General features: G+C 34.4%; 1 protein-coding gene across 1 annotated transcript in view; it reads right to left on the bottom strand.

Moving 5' to 3' along the window:
• LOC126754750 (immunoglobulin superfamily containing leucine-rich repeat protein 2) overlaps positions 1-18,184 on the bottom strand; it is a 36,464-nt gene extending 18,280 nt beyond the window's left edge. Inside the window, exon 1 of the mRNA XM_050466833.1 lies at positions 17,549-18,184. The gene's annotated coding sequence lies outside the window, so the exon portion shown is untranslated. The remainder of the gene's footprint in view (positions 1-17,548) is intronic.
• Between the last annotated feature and the right edge of the window lie 1,054 nt (positions 18,185-19,238).

Below are 19,238 nucleotides of genomic sequence, written 5' to 3'. Positions count from 1 at the left end.
CGATGATTAACAGTCTTAGATCTTACTGGCATCGTTGGTATATCAAAAAGATCAGTGAAAACCATTTTGTAAGATCGTTTGGCCCTAAGAAAAGTGAGATCACGATTGGCTCCAAAATCATCAAATTTTTTCGAAAAACAGCATCGCGTTAACGTCTGTGAAACAATGCTTTCCGACTACCAACAAGGAATACTATTTGAGTGTTATGCGTCTTATGGGCTGATAACTCTTGGTTTTCGGACCACGATAATATCGTGCCGCAAACACCTTATTCGTCTGATTTAGCTCCGTGTGACTTCTGGCTATTCAGGAAACTTAAAAGATCGCTCCGTTGAAACCGTTTTGAGTCAATTGAAGACATTAAACGTACCTAAATCGCAACGCGCATTGAAGGCTATTCCGGCTTCCGATTGACTTTAACGACTGTTTTGAGTATTGAAAAAAACGTTGGTATAAGTGTATTGGAGCCAAGGGGGTTTACTTTGAAGGGGACGACATAGATTTTGAAGAATAAATAAAGGATTTTAAAAATATGCACAAAGTCTTACTATTTTCTGCTCGTAGCAGTATATCAAAAATTTGAATTATTTGAGTTCCGGTGCCCTGCTTGGCTTATTTCATGCCCCGAGTGACCATCTGTTGGCCGGTTTTTCACGATTTATTTGGCGTCTATCCCACAAAAGTTTCTTGCTGCTTTCTAGGAATTATTAATACGACCAATATTTCATAATTTTTCCGCATAACACTTACAATGCATTAGAAGTCATTATTCAATTTGTAATCAAAGTGCTTTGCGTGAATTTGGCGTCAAAGGTTTTCAAATTGCTTTTTTTGTGTTTTGTTTGTAAATTCCCATACTTTTTAACTTTTCACAGTTTTCCAAATTTTGGGCTTCACATTTTGGCCAAAAATATTAAAGAAATTGAAGCAACAAAACATTAAAAGCCATTGCTCATTCAAAATATGAAATGTTTATAAAACGCCATATGCTCACCGATTCACCGTTTGCTCGCACATTTTTGTAAAGGCGATTTATTTGTTTTGCTTTGTTTTGGTTTGGTTTTTCATCGCGGTATTTTAATTGATTTGAATCATATGGCATTTTAATGGGTCCCAATGTTGTAATTGCAGTTTATTTATGAATCTATGTTTGTACATATGTATTCACATATTTCTTTGTTTATAAGGAGGCACCTTGCTTACAACCAGCCAGCAGCCACCAGCGTATTCACCAATCAGCCCATAAATATTGTAAACATCGACAAACAAACAAGTTGATCCATATATTAGGCTAAATGCAAAATTACATTTCCAAATGGATGTGCATGTGGGTGGCTGCGCGGTATTAGTTTCAAGTATTTTAATCACTTGGTAAATATTTGTGAATGGATTTATGTGCGCCTGTAGTTCGTGGTCGGCATTTGTCAAATTCACAGATTTTGGCATTGTAATAAATGTCCATTTAACAGGTGCCACTGACAGAGCGAAGCTATTGACGCGCGTGCCACAGCTGAGAGGAAAGCGAACGCGCCTTTCCGGTTGATCGGAATTTATCGTTTAGCCAAGTGATGCACAAGAATGTTACTTCGTATAATTTATAGCAAAAATATATTTATGTATTTGTGTAGATTATGAAATTTGAAATTTTTTTGAAATAATATGGATTTTATGAAAATTTTATCATTTTGTCGTTAAATATGAGTTTACTCAAAAATATTTTGAAACAAAATAAATGTTAATTTCATTTGCACGGAAGCCGTAATACTCTTCACAAATACAAAAAATTCTTTACAAAAACTTGATACCTATCATTCAGTTTGTATGGTAGCAATATGGTTAGTTTAGGTTAGGAGAGATGGTTGATCTTGAGAGATTGCACGTGGACCGCTCTATGTAGTCTTTTACAAAGCCATAGAAAAGAAGAACTCCTGTGTTCGAACTTACAAATTAGCAAAACGTTTAGCAGCCAGTACAAATTTGCACAGGCGTTAAATTTCCATTCCCGTCGATTCGGTGGGATATTTGAAGGTATGCGCTCCCCAAGTCTTGACCTCACAAACGCAGGACAGTCAAGAAGGAAGTGTTGAGTTGTTTCCACCTCATCTTCTTCCATACAGCTTCTGCAGATGGCGTCTAGTAAGGTTCCCAATTTTACCGCATGGACGCCAATAGGCAATGGCTTGTTAAAAGCCCCACAAAAAAGAAAAGGCTGAGGGCAAAGAGATCACTAGATCTCTTGCTTTATGGTATACTGATCCGACTTGAACAATTTCTTCGGATTTACAACATTACCTTAGGCATAAACCATGGTAACTTCTTGGGGAGAAAAGGAATAAATATAATGTATAGCATGATTTATTTCTCAACTTGGGCATTTTAGTTTCGCATCTCAAGGTTCCTTTGAAAAATGTTTCGTACATTTTACTACACAACGACAACTCATACGGTTATTCAGCATGACGTTGAGCATAACCATGAACTTCGTCAAAATCCGGAAGGGCATCTCCGAGCCGTTCGATAACAGACGAGATTTTAGACAGGGTGATGGCCTCTCGTGCGTCTTTTTCAATATAATGCTGGAAAAAGTGATATATGTTGCTACTTTGTACCGCAGTGGCACCTTCTATGATACTTTAAGAGTACAATACTACTGGGTACGCAGATGATATTGACATCGTAAGTATTAACAATGGAGCCGCCACCGCTGACTTTTCTAGCTTAAATAAAGAAGTGAAAGAGGTTGGTCTTGTGGTGAACGAGGACAAGACAAAGTACACATCTAAAGATACATTTGAAAAAGTTAAGGACTTTGTCAACCCTCGGCACCAAAATAAATTCATAGTGACCTGTCTGCACGTGGAATATACAACTGGCGTTACTTGGCAAAGCATATAGACAACTGACGAAGTTTTGTGTTCTCTGTCCAGACCGACCCGCGGTTGTAGTGCCGAAAAGAAGTGACTACAATCGGTCTTAGAAAGTGTGAGCTACATATGTATTAGTATTGTTTATGTATAGAGTTGAACCCTTAATGAATTTTGCCGAGGTTGCTGCAGCATCAAACTGAGTGGTTCAAACAGAAAAACTCGATGTATCGTAACATCGTCTATGTTATTGAACCTTATTGTCATGTCATTTGTGGTAGGACTGATTCATGCTTAGGCTTTGGTATAACAATATTTAATAATTTTTTCCACGAAAAATTACTTTCAGCTTACTGTAAATGTAAAATTTATTTAAATACGTTATTTCCAATATTTACTTAGATATCTTAGATTCAACAAGCCTTAGATAGTGGCGAACCGAACAAGCGAGTGGTATATCCAATAGACTGGTATAATCATATAGGGCTAGAAAAGCGATATACATGTATGGATGTTTAATATTATTGTAATACGTAATACAGAAAATTTTTTTACTGCTTTCACATATCCACTTTTTGGCAGGAGAGAGAACTGAACTCAAACATAGCAAGCAGGGAAATGACGATTTGACGACGACTATTTCCGTTATAACAGTATGTTTATCGCTACAATTTGGCATTATTTCAACGAAATACATAATTTATGCTTTACTTCTAATTAACCCCGAAAATTAAGAAATAAATATGTATGTAAGTAATCTCGAAAGCACATTGTTCGAAATATTCAGCTGAACGGAAAGAGCAGATCCATGGATACGAGTGAGCATAAGGGCGGCTAAATTTCTTATGTCATAAAAAATAATATTACACATATTAAAAAAATAACAAAATTATCTCCAGACTATGTCCTTTTTATAAAAACTTAAGATTTTATTTATTTGGGCTCTTAAGGGTCTGACATTAACGCGCATTACTCTGAAACATTAACCAGAATTTGGGCTGCTAACACAGACAAGTGAGAATGGTTTTCTTTCTTCACCACCTCTTAACATGTATATTTTGTCAGGTGTGAATAAAGTTCCCAGGTGTGAATTGAAACCCACGACGCTAACTGAAAGGTTTCTTTGGTATGTTCTGAAATACAAAAAAAAGGTCCACCCTAATGCAATGTAGGCAAAGTGGAGAAACCAACTTAAACAGCGAACGTGTAAGCTCATGACTCCGATCGAAAAAAATTAAAGTAGTTTATTTCAATTAAAGCCAATTAGAAGCGAAGCATTCGTAAGCCACTGAGACGAAGAAACCGAGCAAGTGCCTGAGGAGAACGCTCCCATATCGTCATATCTTTATATACAAGTATAAATACAAATATGTGGCTTTTAGCAATTGTGTTTGTTGGTAGCTGGAATTGAATTGAACTGGACTCCAAATTGTAATCGAGCATTGAATATTCAAACTTGCTGATGAATCAATACTGGCGATCAGTGAGACTTAATTTTTACTGAAATTATTTGTAAGTGCATGAATATTTTTTATGCTATATTTTAAGTGTATGTATGTAGTAAATATCTACATGAAAAATTAAGTTTGCATAAATACGCATGCACAAAGTGTAAATGGGCCGTAAGTAGTGACACGTTTGGCCTTGCGCCAGGAATGCTCTTAATTCTCAATGCATGTAATGCAAAAAATATAAACAATGAAAATAGTTTTTTAATAAAATTATTACAAAAAACGTGCTTCTATGAATTTGTATATTGTATGGGAAAAGATTTCAAATGATATGGCAGGTTTTCATTAGTAAAAATAAGAAAAAACGTTAAGCGACGGGGGCCGATAGATTGCCGGCCGAGCTGTTCAAATCCGGCGATAAAGAACTGATAAGGAGCATGTAACAAACTGGTTTGACCGTGAAAACCGTGAAAAGAGAATTCAGAGAATCCACACACACCACCTTTTCGTCGATTTCAAAGCTGCTTTTGACAGCACGAAAAGGTCTGATATGTCTGAACTTTGTATCCCCGCAAAACTAATTCGGCTGTGTAAACTGACGTGAAATTTGTGTACCAAAAGCTCCGTCAGGATCGGGAAGGACCCCTCCGAGCCGTTCGATACCAAACGAGGTTTCAGACAAGGCGACTTAATATCGTGCAACTTCTTCAAACAACTGCTGGAGAAAATAATTTGAGCAGAGCTTAATCGAGAAGGTACAATCTTCTATTAGAGTGTACTGCTGCTGGCGTACGCCGATGATATTGATTACTGGATAAGAATATGATGCAAATGGGTCTGGTAGTGAACGAGGGCAAGACGAAATATCTCCTGTCACTATATACATAAACAGTCGCTACACTCGCGACTTGGTTCCTACGTCATAACTTCGGAGTCGCAGCTAAATTCGTCTATCTTGGAACCAGCTACAATATCAGCCTTGAAGTCCAACCCAAAATCACTCTTGCCAACAGGTGTTACTTTGAACTGAGTAGGCAATTGATAAGTAAAGTGCTCTCTCGACGAACAAAGACCAAACTCTAAAAGTCACTCATTATTCCCGTCCTGCTATATGGTGCAGAGGCAAGGACGATGACAATATCTGATGAGTCGGCGTTATGAATTTACGAGAGAAAAGTTCTGCGGAAAATTTATGGTCCTTTACGCATTGCCAACAGTGAATATCGCATTCGATGGAACGATGAGCCGTATGAGATATACGACGACAGTTCCGCGAATAAAGAGACAGCGGCTACGCTGGCTAGGTCATGTCGTCCGTATGGATGAAAATACTCCAGATCTGAAAGTATTCGATGCAGTACCTGCCAGGGGAAGCAGAGAAAGAGGAAGACCTCCACTTCGTTGGAGAGATCAGGTAGAGAAGGAGTTGGCTACACTTGGTATCTCGAATTGGCGCCAAATTGCCAAAAGACGAAACGACTGGCGCGCTGTTGTTAACACGGCTATAACCGCGTAAAGAGTGTCTACGCCAGTAAAGAAGAAGAAGTTCGATCTCAATTTAATCATGAATACGCCTTTTCAAATAAAAAAGTTTTCCATATGGTATATATGGTAGCTATATACTATAGTGGTCCGATATCGGCGGATATCAAATTGATATCGCAAAAATTGAGGGAATAACACCGACAGTCCCGCGGTCTTTACAAATATCGAGGCAAACTTAATAAAGCATGCTCAGGGTATAAAAAACAATTTTTTGAATCTACTTTAATTCAATTAAAAAAAAAACGTTCAAATTTTATTTAAATTTTGTAGTTCTCCTTTTTTAATTTTCTTCATACATTGTTATTAAAATTAGCGCCATTTTATTTTATACGATTTTCTATTCCACTAAATTCTTCTTTACTTCCACTAAATTATAAAACACAAATGAAGGTCCTCAAAAAACATGCCCCTTTGTATTCTGCACAGGTGTCGAAAATGTCAAGTCTACGCGCTAAATTTTGTTGAACAATTAGTATGATGTCGCAATTTTGTGTAGAACATGACATTCCAAGATTATCTCAACTTTGCCAGTGCTCTTAAAAATCATTATTTATTTATAGTTATAGCTAAATACTGAAAGATATTTATGTGCGCTCTTCGAAGTGACGTCGCTACGGAAAAGGCAACAGTTTGTCATTTCAGAATATTTTTGTGTTGCTACATTTTTCAAAACGAGAAAAAGAAAAGATATAGACGTAAATTAAATCTTACATTCTGCAGCAATAAATTCTAACGGCAAAATAGTTGAGTAATGATTTTTACTTATATTTAGTGCCTTAAATTGTTGATGTTAAGTGGGATGGAGGGAGGACTAAGAGTGAGTAAAAGCTGTCAAACTTAAACTGATGATTGAAGTAAGTGTTGATGTGACGTCATAATGTGACAATTGATGACGAATATTAGTAATTTTTACGCTGCGTATCTGTCTGTATTCTTATTTCTAAAGATCGCAGCAATTAAATTTCTTCCTCATTTGCATTATTTTCTATTATTTAATAAATATATTATTTATTAAAATGTATGATTTGATGATTTTGTTGCAATATCTAAGATCCAGTTTATATTAATATTTTTCTATGTTTGTAATTTTTTATGTTTACTTACAACTATTCCACCTGCGAGAAATTTTATTTCTCCAGTCTACAGTTGTGTGCTAAAAGTATGAAAATAATACACAGAAAATAGAAATTATTTTAGATTTTAAGTAACTGGTGAAAATTCATCAACACATACCGTTACAACGATTTTCACAACAACAACCACGGATTAGAAAATTATGAAAATTAGAACTAGACATTCTGAACTCATGCACAGAATTTTAGAGCGAAATGGGCAAATGGCATATAAATTCTTTAAACGATATTAGTGCACAGAGTTATGTTAGATTTTATTCATTAGTTCCTTAGCATTTTAAAAGCATTGTTTAAAGATTAGATACAGTAGTCGATATAAATAGGTATTTATAAATATACCGTCTTCGAAAAAGTAAGAAGAATAATATCGCTTAAGAATAACAATTAACAATCCTTGAATTAGACTGTTTCCACAAATCATTCCAATCAAAGAAGATTCTTGATAGAACTATGAAACCGAATCGAACCTAACATAATATAAAATGTTTTTCGACGGCTTGGGTTCTAATCTTTTGTAAAAAAAATACATGTGAAAGCAACAATAAAAAAACTTTCAATCAAATACCAGTTAGCATATGCAATTCTATACCCAGCAAGCCATGACTACCGAAACTCCAACGCATTGAAAGAATTAGCATAGTAACTAACCCCAACTAACTAAGAACGGTCTACTCCCATGACAGTCGCGTCTAAGTAACCGGAATGGAGCCGGATTGTTATCCGGCCGAGGACTGTCAACGCGGCATTATTCCTCGAAATTAATTGAGGAATGTCTTTTATCGTTACAACAACAACAAAATAAATTACCGTCTAATCAAATTTGACCCAGACTGGTCCATATAAACTGCGCAATCAAACCGACTAGATAAAAATTTTAATTTAAATATTTTCCTGGATTAATACAACCTTTTTAAATACTGGTGTGAAGTTTGACTTCCTAATGTCTGTGTTTGGCAGCTGTTTGTTTGATATTCGAAAGGTTTGTCTGGCGAGTTTTACCATGAAACCATACCATGAACATTACCATTTACCATGAAAAAAAAATTCAAACAAGTTTTTCCGAATTTTGTGTTTTCAATAAAATCATGGCTTCGAAATGGTTGAAAATACTGCAGACGTATTTTGGAGAATCTTTTTGATTATTAACATAACAATTTGAGTGGCACAGATCATTCAGTGAAGATCGTGAAGTCATCGAAAACTTGCCTCATACAAGTCGTTCGTTCATCAACCTCTGTTACTCGTAATAACGATATTATCGAAAAAGTTAAAGAAACAGTGCTTGAAATCGTCTTGTTGGCGTCAGCGGATGTGATAATTCTCTTGGCTCGTATGAAACCGGTCAATGCTAGACTCGTACCAAAAACATCGACCTCTTGCAAAAACGACGTCACGTAGAGATCGCAAAAGAGATGCTTGACGGTAGCTACATTCATCAAACGCATCATTACGGATGACGAGAAGTGAGTTTATGAATATCACAACTTAACTGTTCAAAAACCTAACGAATCCAAACATGAGCACACCGAAAAAAAAACATTCACCAAAGGCGCTGAAGGTTATCCCACCCAAGCCTTGTAAAAAGTGTAAGGAAAATTTAATTACATTTTAGCATGATTGTATTTGCTCAGTAGCCTATTTTGAAGGCGGTAATGCAGATTCACTTTAAAATAGTGAAATTGTAATAGGTCAAATTTGGTGTTGGTCATGATACGATCACACGTATTGTACAAAAGTTTCGGTTTTTTGCCAAAAATATCTGGTAAGTAACCAGTGACTTAACCTGTAGTTGACTTGCAGAGTTCCTCTTCAAAAATGTCTTTCCAAGTTAATTATATCAGTAGCAGTACGTTACGCCACTCTCGTCGGTCTGACAAATCGAAAAAAGCGACTATTATTACATTGTGACTATGTGCATGTTGGTATGACGTAAATTCGATAATTACAGCAAAAACATTTCATGATTCATTACTCAACAAAGAAGTGAATTAAGTGCATACATACATACACGTATATGGATTTATATAGGCGTAATTGCATATTTTATAAACAATATAGAATTCTTTGTGCTAAAATTATAATTTCACAATTCATTCTTCTTCTTCAGTGGCGTAGACCCCGCTAACCCGGTTATAGCCTAGTTAGCAACAGCGCGATAATCGTTTCTTGTTTTAGCAATTTGCCGCCAATTCGAGATGATACCACCTGAACTCATTCATTAGAAAATACATAAATTGCATTGGTGGTTGGTTATACTAAGCAAGTAATTTTCTGGGAGTGAATCAAAACATATTTTATAAGCAGACAACTTTAGTAGTCTCTGGTAGTACGTATACTACCGGAAGAAACACTATATACTTGTATAATATATGACTAAGCTGATGGCTTAACCGCTATTGCCATATATATATATATAAATTGTAATTGTAATTAATTACCTTTTTCAATTTTTATTTAAAAAAAAAAATATGGTTATCAATTAATTGTACCAAATTGTTAACAGTACCTAAATTTAATGATTCTGTAACCTGTGGATCCAATTAAACGATAAGCTTTTAATAACACAGCTTGCTCAAGTACACCTATCTGCTCTTTTAGCAATTAAAAAATATTTTATTTAAAAAAAAAACTTAAGTATATTAGTTGCACTTCAATTTGAAAATTGTGACAGAAAAGTACCCCGAAATTGCAAATAAAGCGCAAAATATACAATTATTCTTCAATATTTATTTTGTCGCGCTCAAAGCGTTCACTACCAGATGTAATACACTTATGCCAGCAATTTTTTCAGTCCTCGAAATACTTTTTGGAATGGCCTTCAACTCCTTCAAAGAATTTTGTTCTATCTCTTCGATCGACTGAAAATGTGTTCCACGGAGCGGTAATTTCGGTTTGGGGAACAAGAAAAAAATCACACAGAGCCAAATCTGGTGAATACGATGGTTAATCGATGGTATTCATTGCGCTTTTTGGTTTTAAATTCGGTAGCAATCGTACTCTTTTAGAAAAAAAAAATTAGGCGTATCGTTACTAGTCGAACAAGAACGCGTTTCAAACCCAAAATATCCATCAAAACCAATCGAACGGACTCGAGGGAGATGTCGAACTCACTTGCCATCTCTCTAATTTTTGTCTGACGATTTTCAAGTACCGTATCTTTAACTTTATTTTCATCAGTGGAAGAGGTCGAAGATCGTCCAGAATGAGGCACGTCTTCAATGATCTTTCGACCGTCTTTGAAGGTTTTGTACCACTCGTAGACTTGTGTTTTTGAATCACAGTAAGACTTTTCCAACATTAGCACACGCACACGAAAATTTGGTTAGAAATACAAAATTTGAGACAAATTCTTTATTCGATATTTTTAACCGTTGTAAAAATCGCAACGCACTACTGTTATCGATAACACATTTTTAACCACAAAAATTTTGCAAATCGAAAATATTTTTATATTTTTCTTATCCGATTTAAAAAAGTTGGGAACGACTGTACTATATGATATTTTCACATATTCCATTCGTTTATTATCAATTTAACTTGTCCACATAAAGAAACTAAGTTTAGAAGGTACTAATTTCTAGGGTAAACAGCATTGTCACAATTAATAAACCATACATACAAACATAATATAACTTGATATGAATGTTTAACTTATATATACTTGATTACTAACTTTATTGAAGCTTGTTGTTAGAAATTTATACATCTTATCATTTAAACCAATATACTTATCAAAACACCTTTCGTACATAATAAATTTCACGAGAATCGAATAAGTCTAACGTCTAACGTATAAGGTGACGAATAATATTTGCGTAAGTTAGTGTATCTCTTTAAAAATTTCTAGAATAACACCACCCACCACCCAACCGCCCGAAAAGGCCATCATATAAATAAGTGTGTGTATTTGACCACAATTTATTATTTTAAGGGGTATTATTGCATACTTTACGACAACAAAGATTCCGGCCGAGTGACAAAAGAGCTAACATATGGTTTTTGGGATCATTAATGTGACAGCGACTGCCGCATGTTTCTCACCTCTGCTACATAGGCTCATCATTTGTGGCACAACATATCTAACGAGGGGCTTAATGTGGCACAGCGATGTCGACGACGAATGGCATATAAAAACTTTACAGGTGTATGTATAAATGTATGTATATATGTATGTAGATATGTACATAGGTATACTTCTAGATCGTGTGTATATTTACATATGTATATGCATGCTAATTTTAGTGTAAATGCTATCAAGAGACACTTGTCAATCGAATTTCATTCAGCTGTGATAGAGATTATTAGCAGTAAGAAGAAACTAGATACATACATTGAATTGAATTTGTATACTAGAAGATCAAATAAGAAATCAAATATTTTGAAAGCAAAAATTAGAGGAAAGATGAAAATTGATAAGCAAATTTCAAAAACTTTGTTGATGAACCCCTTTCTATAATTAAAATTATAATTAAATATTTGAAAATAAAATTTAAATGAAATGTAAATTCATCGTACTTTGATATACCTAACTTTTAACAGAGATTTCAGGGGGCTGACATGTAGATCTAGACACTAATGGTCTTCGTGGTTATACGAGGAATATGATTAAATTAACTGTAAGTGAGAAACTCAACCGCAAAATAAACCGTGGTCTTGAGTACACCAGTCACCATTTTTGATTCGAGTTTTTATCAAAGTATTATTTATAACTTGTTTATAAAGTCTAACTGACCGACAGTTTATGGCGAACACAGCAAGACTTTCTGTTTGCTCTCCGTGCGGTTAGAAATTAAACTGACAGTAATGACTAAAAGCAAAACAGCTGAACCTAGAACTTAGAAAATATTTACGTATTCAGTAAGAGCCCAACGAGAAGAATCATTAGATGTTGTAAATTACTGGTCCATAATAGTGGAAGGCCAGTTGAGTAATAGGTAAAAAAATTATTAAAGGTTGTTGGACACACTCTGATGTTTGGTTCATCAAAAAACTATGCGCCGTCATCCAAACTTGATTAGGTAAGGTTATGTGCCTGATTCTTCAGCATTGCATGAGGATCATACTTGGACTGTTATGTAAAATCTTTTGGGATGCAAGAAGAAAAATTCCTTTAGCTGAAAGCTATCGCCAAAAATACCGAAATCTGCTTAGGTGTTTTGGTTCTATTTCCGCTATTTCTCATAGATGTCAAAAAGTATGAGATTGCGAGATTTGACAAAAACGGACCATTCGATAGGAGGTGTTAAGATAATTCTATCTCATCTTCTTCTGATGCAGCTGGCTTCTGGTAAGATATGCCATCTTACTACATAAGTCCCGTTCGCAGAGTGTCCAGTTAGAACTCACCACTGAAAGATGGACCTTGCTGAGAGTGAAGATTTTCCTAAAACTCTTATAATTTACCCTGGGCCAGAAGGATCTTGCAACTACACAAATGCTGGTAGTCGATCAGCGCTTGTTGATTTGGTTTGGGGCCCAACATTTCAGTCGTAGACCACAAGTAGCCAAAGGAGCTCCTACTCGTTTTCATTCCGCAGCTATTGAGACAGAAGTACCAGCCTTACCGTTTCTTGCAATACCGCCAACTAGTCTAATTCTAAAATAACACGATGCTAGAGATAAGAAGTCTAGGCATTCTTTCGATTTGAGCGCACAGTTAACGACCTCAAGACTAATACCGTTGCCCTACTATCGGAGTTGAAAGTCATCACTCTGGAGAAGGCCGCCCTTCGGAGTAGTAGATCTACTGCTATCTTTATGGTAGCCACGAACTCCACTTGGAAGACGCTGCAGTATTCAAACTTGGTTAACAGTATATAAATTATTTACATATAAACCCCGAACAGAGAAAGATTATAGCTGCCATACAAGCGGAACGATCACAATCAATTGCTTGAATGGAAAGCTTTGTCGTAAGCTTTTTTCGAGGTATCTTCAAGAAATTTGGCAGATATTGCATTATGATCCAAGACATCACCATAGTCTCCGAAGAAATTGTTCAGATCCGACTACTATAGCATAAAGCTGACATTCCAACTTACCGATCAAAATCAAGTTCTTACAAGTATATGGAATCTTTTCTATTTGTGAAAGGTATTATAGCTTCTTGGTTCACCCTGAATTTTTTCCATTTATTTCATTATATTTTAAAATTTTTCTAAATATAGAAAGTATGTAAATTAAGAATTTTCTCCGTGGACTTTTTCAGTTATGCATATTTTTTGAATATTTACTTTTCTCGACTAACCATAAGGTTGCAACATACTGCTACACCCTTACATACGAGCTGACCTCTAAGTCAACATGCTACAACTACACAGATAACGGCATTGCATCATACACACACGCATACACATGTATGAATAAAGTGAACTTTGTAAACTGCAATGGCGCTCGGCCGCTCGTCAAATCAAATTATGCCGTAATCCATGGCAGGCCGACACACGTGAGCCAAAGCCCGAATATTCGTTACAAATAAGCATACATGCACACATGCGCGCAACTATACGATCATATATACTTATATGTACATATGTATGTATGCAAGTGTAGCTCAGTAAGTGTTTGTCTAATGTCGAGCTCCAAATGGGTGGGTATTTGTCCACTTGCAGTGCAAACAAACCGAGCCATTATCTGTGTTTATGCTTTTGTGTTGTACTTACACACATATTGATATATTATCACACACATACTATGTATATATGTATATGTATATGCACATATTTTCATTTGGTAGTGTTTGTGTATGTTCGTGCAACAATATTTTACTGTTTTCATTCATTTACACACACATACATACATATGTACAAGTCTATATTAGTTGACTTTTGTCTGTCTATTTCTCTTATTTGCTTGTGTGTCGCCGCTCTTCGCTTTCAATTTAAATCAATTTAACTTATTTTCTTCGTTTGCATGCAACATTCTTTACCCCTGTAGTTTGATTCTCCTTACTACGTTGTATTTGTAGAAAATTGTTGACTCTCTCGTGTTTGCTTTGGCAAATGTTATTTATTTTGTACAACAAAAGTCAAAAGATCAAACACAAAAATACATTTTTTTTTAATTTAAAAAAATTTAGTGTTTTTTTTTATGAAAAAAAATGCCGCTTTAGTTGGTTTGCTTTTAAATACTTAGTGAGTTCTGTCCTTTGATTAGATTTCGGAGATAAAATACATGTCTTGTATTGAGTTTTGAACGTAAAAACACCAAAGGTTAATTGCATAATATTTATTTACAACAACATGTACGTAAGCATACATACCAAAATAGGTATTCATTTATGACTGACAATATTACTGATAATATTATCAGTTTGTACTAAACCAAACGTGAGATGTGAGGTTGAAATTTTTTGTGGGTATGTAAAATATTAGTGTTTGCATTGTTAGTATTTAAAGGCTTCTTAAAAAAAAAAGTTTTTTTTACACAAAATTATTTAATCAAATATTTTTCAATCGTTTATTTACTTTGTCATTGGTTTGGATGATTAAAATATACGTAAGGGGTGTTAGGTCAGTAGATCAATCGTTAGATGACCACATGTGCTCCAAAGAAACTACGCGGTTCTAAGGAGGGATGGTATTTGGAATACTAGTTTATTGGGCGAATTTGAAAGGAACTAGGTAAAAAGTTTTTCAATGTATTCAGTTTCTATAGTATCAATGCTACTTTTTGAAATGTTTGATTTTTAAAACATTTTCTAAACAAAAAAAATATTCGTACTCCTATAATTATAGCTTAAGTATAGACTTATAGTAGGGTACTAGAAATATTCTTCTCAATTAAAACAAGAGAAAACCTGAACTTCGGTTGCACCGAATTTTGATTCTTCAGTTTATATAGCAGCTATATGCTATAGCAGTCCGTTCTAAAAAATTTATTCGGTGATGATAGCACTTTCTCGAAAAATAATGCATGTCAAATTTCCTAAAAATAGCTTGACAAATAAAAAAGTTTTCTATACAAGGACTTGATTTTGATAGCTCAGTTGTATCTCAGCTATAAGCTGAAGTTGTTTGAAATCAGAAATTCCAATAAATGAGCAGCTTCTTGAAGAGAAAATTACGTGTTTAAAATTTCAGATCGATAACTCAAAACCTTACGGATTAGTTGGTGTAATGGCTAAATCGACTCAGCTTTTTAAGCTGATCATTTATATATGTATGCACATATTGTAGGATCATTGGTTTACGGGTTCCAAAAATTCGAGTTTTTATTGTCTTATTATATTCTACAACATGTCTTGAATATTGTCCACAATTTTCAAGTTGATCCGAGTAATAGTTTCGTAGATACAGCCTTGAGAACTTTTGCGCTTGAGGCGAGCTAGGCTTTTACGTCTTTAAACACATTTTTTTCGAAACTGTGTTTTTGAAGTCGGTTGGCAAGATTTCTCGAGAACTACTCCAACGATCTTCATGAAGTTTTACACAGGTCTTTGAGATATAATTCGTAAAGACTTGTGCGAAGGATTTCTTTCGATTACCACTTTTGAATAAAAATATGTCGCGAACTTTCACTGAAATTTTCATTTTTTGTAAAAATGCCTGCCAAAAATTCAATTTTCAGTTTTTTTCCTTCATCCAAGTGCTAAGTTAAGGTTTTAACTAAAACACGTATTTTTCACTTTAAATGATCATGTAAGGAGTTATTTTGCCAACACGAGCGTATCTTTTTTCGAAGGCTCACCGGAAGTTTCAGAATTTCTTTGTTAATAGCGTAAGTTAGTAATAATAAAAATTTCTAATAAAATATTCCACTTTTTATATGAGAAAAAAATTGTTGAAAAAAGTCTGTTTTTTAAACGAGTAAGCCCATGTTTGCCCTTAATACTTGTATACCCTGTTCAGGGTATAATACTTAAATAAAAGAAACTTACAAACAGTTACCTATAAGTGTCTTTAAATTTCACCACATTCCTCGTTCATTTATACTCCCAAAAAATCATCAAAAAGAAACGATATGATAACTAATATTTTCATTCCAATAATATGTTCGTGTACTTTTGATATTAGAAATAGTCTACACAGTTAAAATTAAACTCTCCGTGGCACCACGATGTTTCCACGACAGTCGGATCTCCGTAACCGGAATAAAGCGTGTTTTTATTCAACAAAGCATTATTAAATTGACAGCAAATAAATATATTCAACAAAATAAAAAATAAATCCAAATGGCAAGCCACACCAACAGTTACAACACAGAGAAACTTCAGAACCGGAGAGCCGTTCTGATGAGTTAGAATCACGTTGTACTATTTTTAAGAAAATTGTACTGTTCTTCATAACTAAAATATGTATTACTTGGGATTCTTTATAGCATTTTCTAATACGAACGATTTTTGAAAATCTTTTCAGCAAATCAAACTATTTAGAGGAAAATATATCTTACTACTTTTCCAGTACTATAAGTTATTTTCACTGCCATATTTAAATGAACAATTTATTTAAAAAACAAATCTCAACAAAAAAAATTTTTGAAGTTCCTCTTAACTTTTCTTCAAGGAAGTCAACGCAGCCTCATACAATAACTATGTATAGTATATATGGAAACTAACAAAGCAGAACTGATCCTATGAGGACTAAGAGTGCATACATAAATATATACATATGTATGTATGTATATCGGTATGTTCTGAGAGAACTGGAAAATATCAGAAAAATAGTCAGGAAAATGAGGTTCTGATCATAGTTCATTACATAATGTTCATAACTAAAATGGAATTAGTCAGAAAAGCCTCAGATCCTACTAATTTCTTAATAATTGAGTGAGGAAAAAGAACATAATTACGTCAGCGAATCAGTCTGTAATTTTTCAAATAAAAAACTCAGAGATCCTGAATGAAATCCAAATTAAAGTTGTTGCTGAGTATATGAGTTCAATAGACAATTGTGAATCTGTTTCGAGATATCAATCGTAATCTGACTTTTGTCATTTTATAAGACAATAACACGTAAAAAATGCAGTTCCTTGTTTGAAAAACGTCAGTTGGCTGATTAACTAGTTACTAGTTGGGTTTGTTATTCATACTGGCATTAAAGTATGTAGTTTATAACTAGTTGATTTCACCGCATGTTGGCTTTTGCCTGTAACTACATACCTAACTAAATAAAATTCGTTTCTTTGTTCAAACAATCGCTGTTCACATTTCAAGGAATTTGGGTAAGCGAATGTTGGGTTTCCAATGCGGGATTGCTAGTTTTCTACTGCAGGATTGCTAACTTGCTTGCTACCTAACTGTGTGTTCTAATGAATGCTATGAGAACACAGAAATCATGTGATAGAACAAATGTTACTAATGAATACATATTATGACAGAATTTTTGATCATTTAATTTTGAAATTAATTTTAAAATATTTTTTTATTAATAAAATAGTAAAATATGAATTATGGGCCAGCAAGTAAATTTAAATACTCAGTTAAAAAGCAAACATTTGCAAATTTGCTTTAATGAAGCCAGTAATCTAAAAGTTAGTACCGAAAACATTTCCAATTACGACAACTTAAGATTTATGCACATTTATGAATTCAAATAATTAAAAAAATTAAGCTCACCTCTCGCTTATAAGACTGTATTTATTATATTCCAATTTAGTAAAAGAAATTTCGTCGTTTTCGAAAGTGACATCCTTATCACAAATATTGAGAATTAAAGACTTTGTCGTGGTTTTGAGCTGTTTTCACACACTAAACAAATTTACGCACAAAAATATTTTTATTTCAACCAAATATTTGTATTTCAACTAAATATTCTTATTTCAACAAAAAAATTTTATTTCAACAAAAATTTTTACTTCAATTAAATATTTCTGAGATTTAAAATTTTTGATGTTTTATCACAATTTCAAAATACACATTTAGTTTCGGCAAATTATTGCTCGCTGCTTTGCATTGCTTGCCTCTATTTTATATTTTTAAAACTTCAACACTTCCTTATTAATTTTTGAAAATTTCCATTTCAGAATTTTCACTTTATTTTCGAGAATTCCTCTCGCAAATCATTCACTAAATATCACTTTTATTTGACTTTAGCGACGGTGTGTTCGTGTCGTAAATATTTTTTAATTAAAAATCCACTTCCCCCACCGACTAGCACTCGCGCCCAATGCGATCTAATCAAACCGGCAAGTACCGTTTCAAATGTTATATTAAAGTGAAAACGCGATCACCGCATCGCATACGCCACAAACGGCAGTGGCCGAACGATCACGCACACCGAGAATTTTTATCAAGCAGTGATATTAACATTCCCTGGCTGAATGACCGAGTAGCCGACAGTGTTACAGTGTGTCTGTGCTGGCAAGCCGAACAAGTGATAAGCATTTGCCGACGACGAAAAATAACTGTTAGGTCAGCTGTACGTTGGAAAATGAGAAAAATCCCATTCAAGATTCTGTCCACAAACAGTAGCTGAATATGTTAACATCACAACTGTTAAGTAGAAACGGAATGTTAACAGAGCACTTGCTTCGGCAGACATCGGTGCATTGGTGGTGATAATATAACAGCAGTAGCTATGGAAACAACAATAAATGTTAGGTGTTAAGTGCTGATAATGGAAATGTTTGCGCGGTGATGCCTCGTTGATCGCATGCCACACGAATATGCTCATTCTTGTTTATTTGTATCTAAATATGTATGTAAGAGTTTGTGGTGTATAAAATATGTATGGAAGCATGTTTTCGTGTATTTTTATGAGAAAACGTTTTTAAAATAAAAATTATTGTCAGTAAAGTTATTTGAACCGCTCACGTGTTCTGGTGAAAGGAAAGAAAATGGTAGAAATATGTTGGCAGTGTTGTCTTGGTATAAAAATGTGTCTGGATCGGAACAAAGACATCCATAAAATTCCCGAATTTTTCGTAAACCGTTTTTTTAGACGAAAATGAAACTACGTAAGTCAAAATGGCGGCGAAATAAGATCGAGTTGTACTCTAAAGTATCAGACTACATTGCTTACAAGGCCTAGGGCTTGACAAAAGGCTTAGCCTGTATTAAAAATGGGAAGAGCTATTATAAGATAATCAGTCGATGCACCAATAAGAGTATCGTTCCCACGAAAGTCAGAACTTAATACTAGCAAACACTTTTTTAATATGAAGGATAAGATCTCTCAGCTAATAATGGCTGACATGATACCTAATATGTAGTTTAGTGTTCGAATCGAAACATTTCGTATATGCCGAATTATATTGTTTTAGTGCCGAATGTATAGACCTCAGCTATTTGGAAGCGACCTAGGACC

Source organism: Bactrocera neohumeralis, chromosome 4 (genome assembly GCF_024586455.1).
Source record: "Bactrocera neohumeralis isolate Rockhampton chromosome 4, APGP_CSIRO_Bneo_wtdbg2-racon-allhic-juicebox.fasta_v2, whole genome shotgun sequence".
Classification (NCBI taxonomy): domain Eukaryota; kingdom Metazoa; phylum Arthropoda; class Insecta; order Diptera; family Tephritidae; genus Bactrocera; species Bactrocera neohumeralis.
The sequence above is the reverse complement of the archived record's forward strand: the minus strand, read 5'-3'. Positions and strand labels throughout refer to the sequence as shown.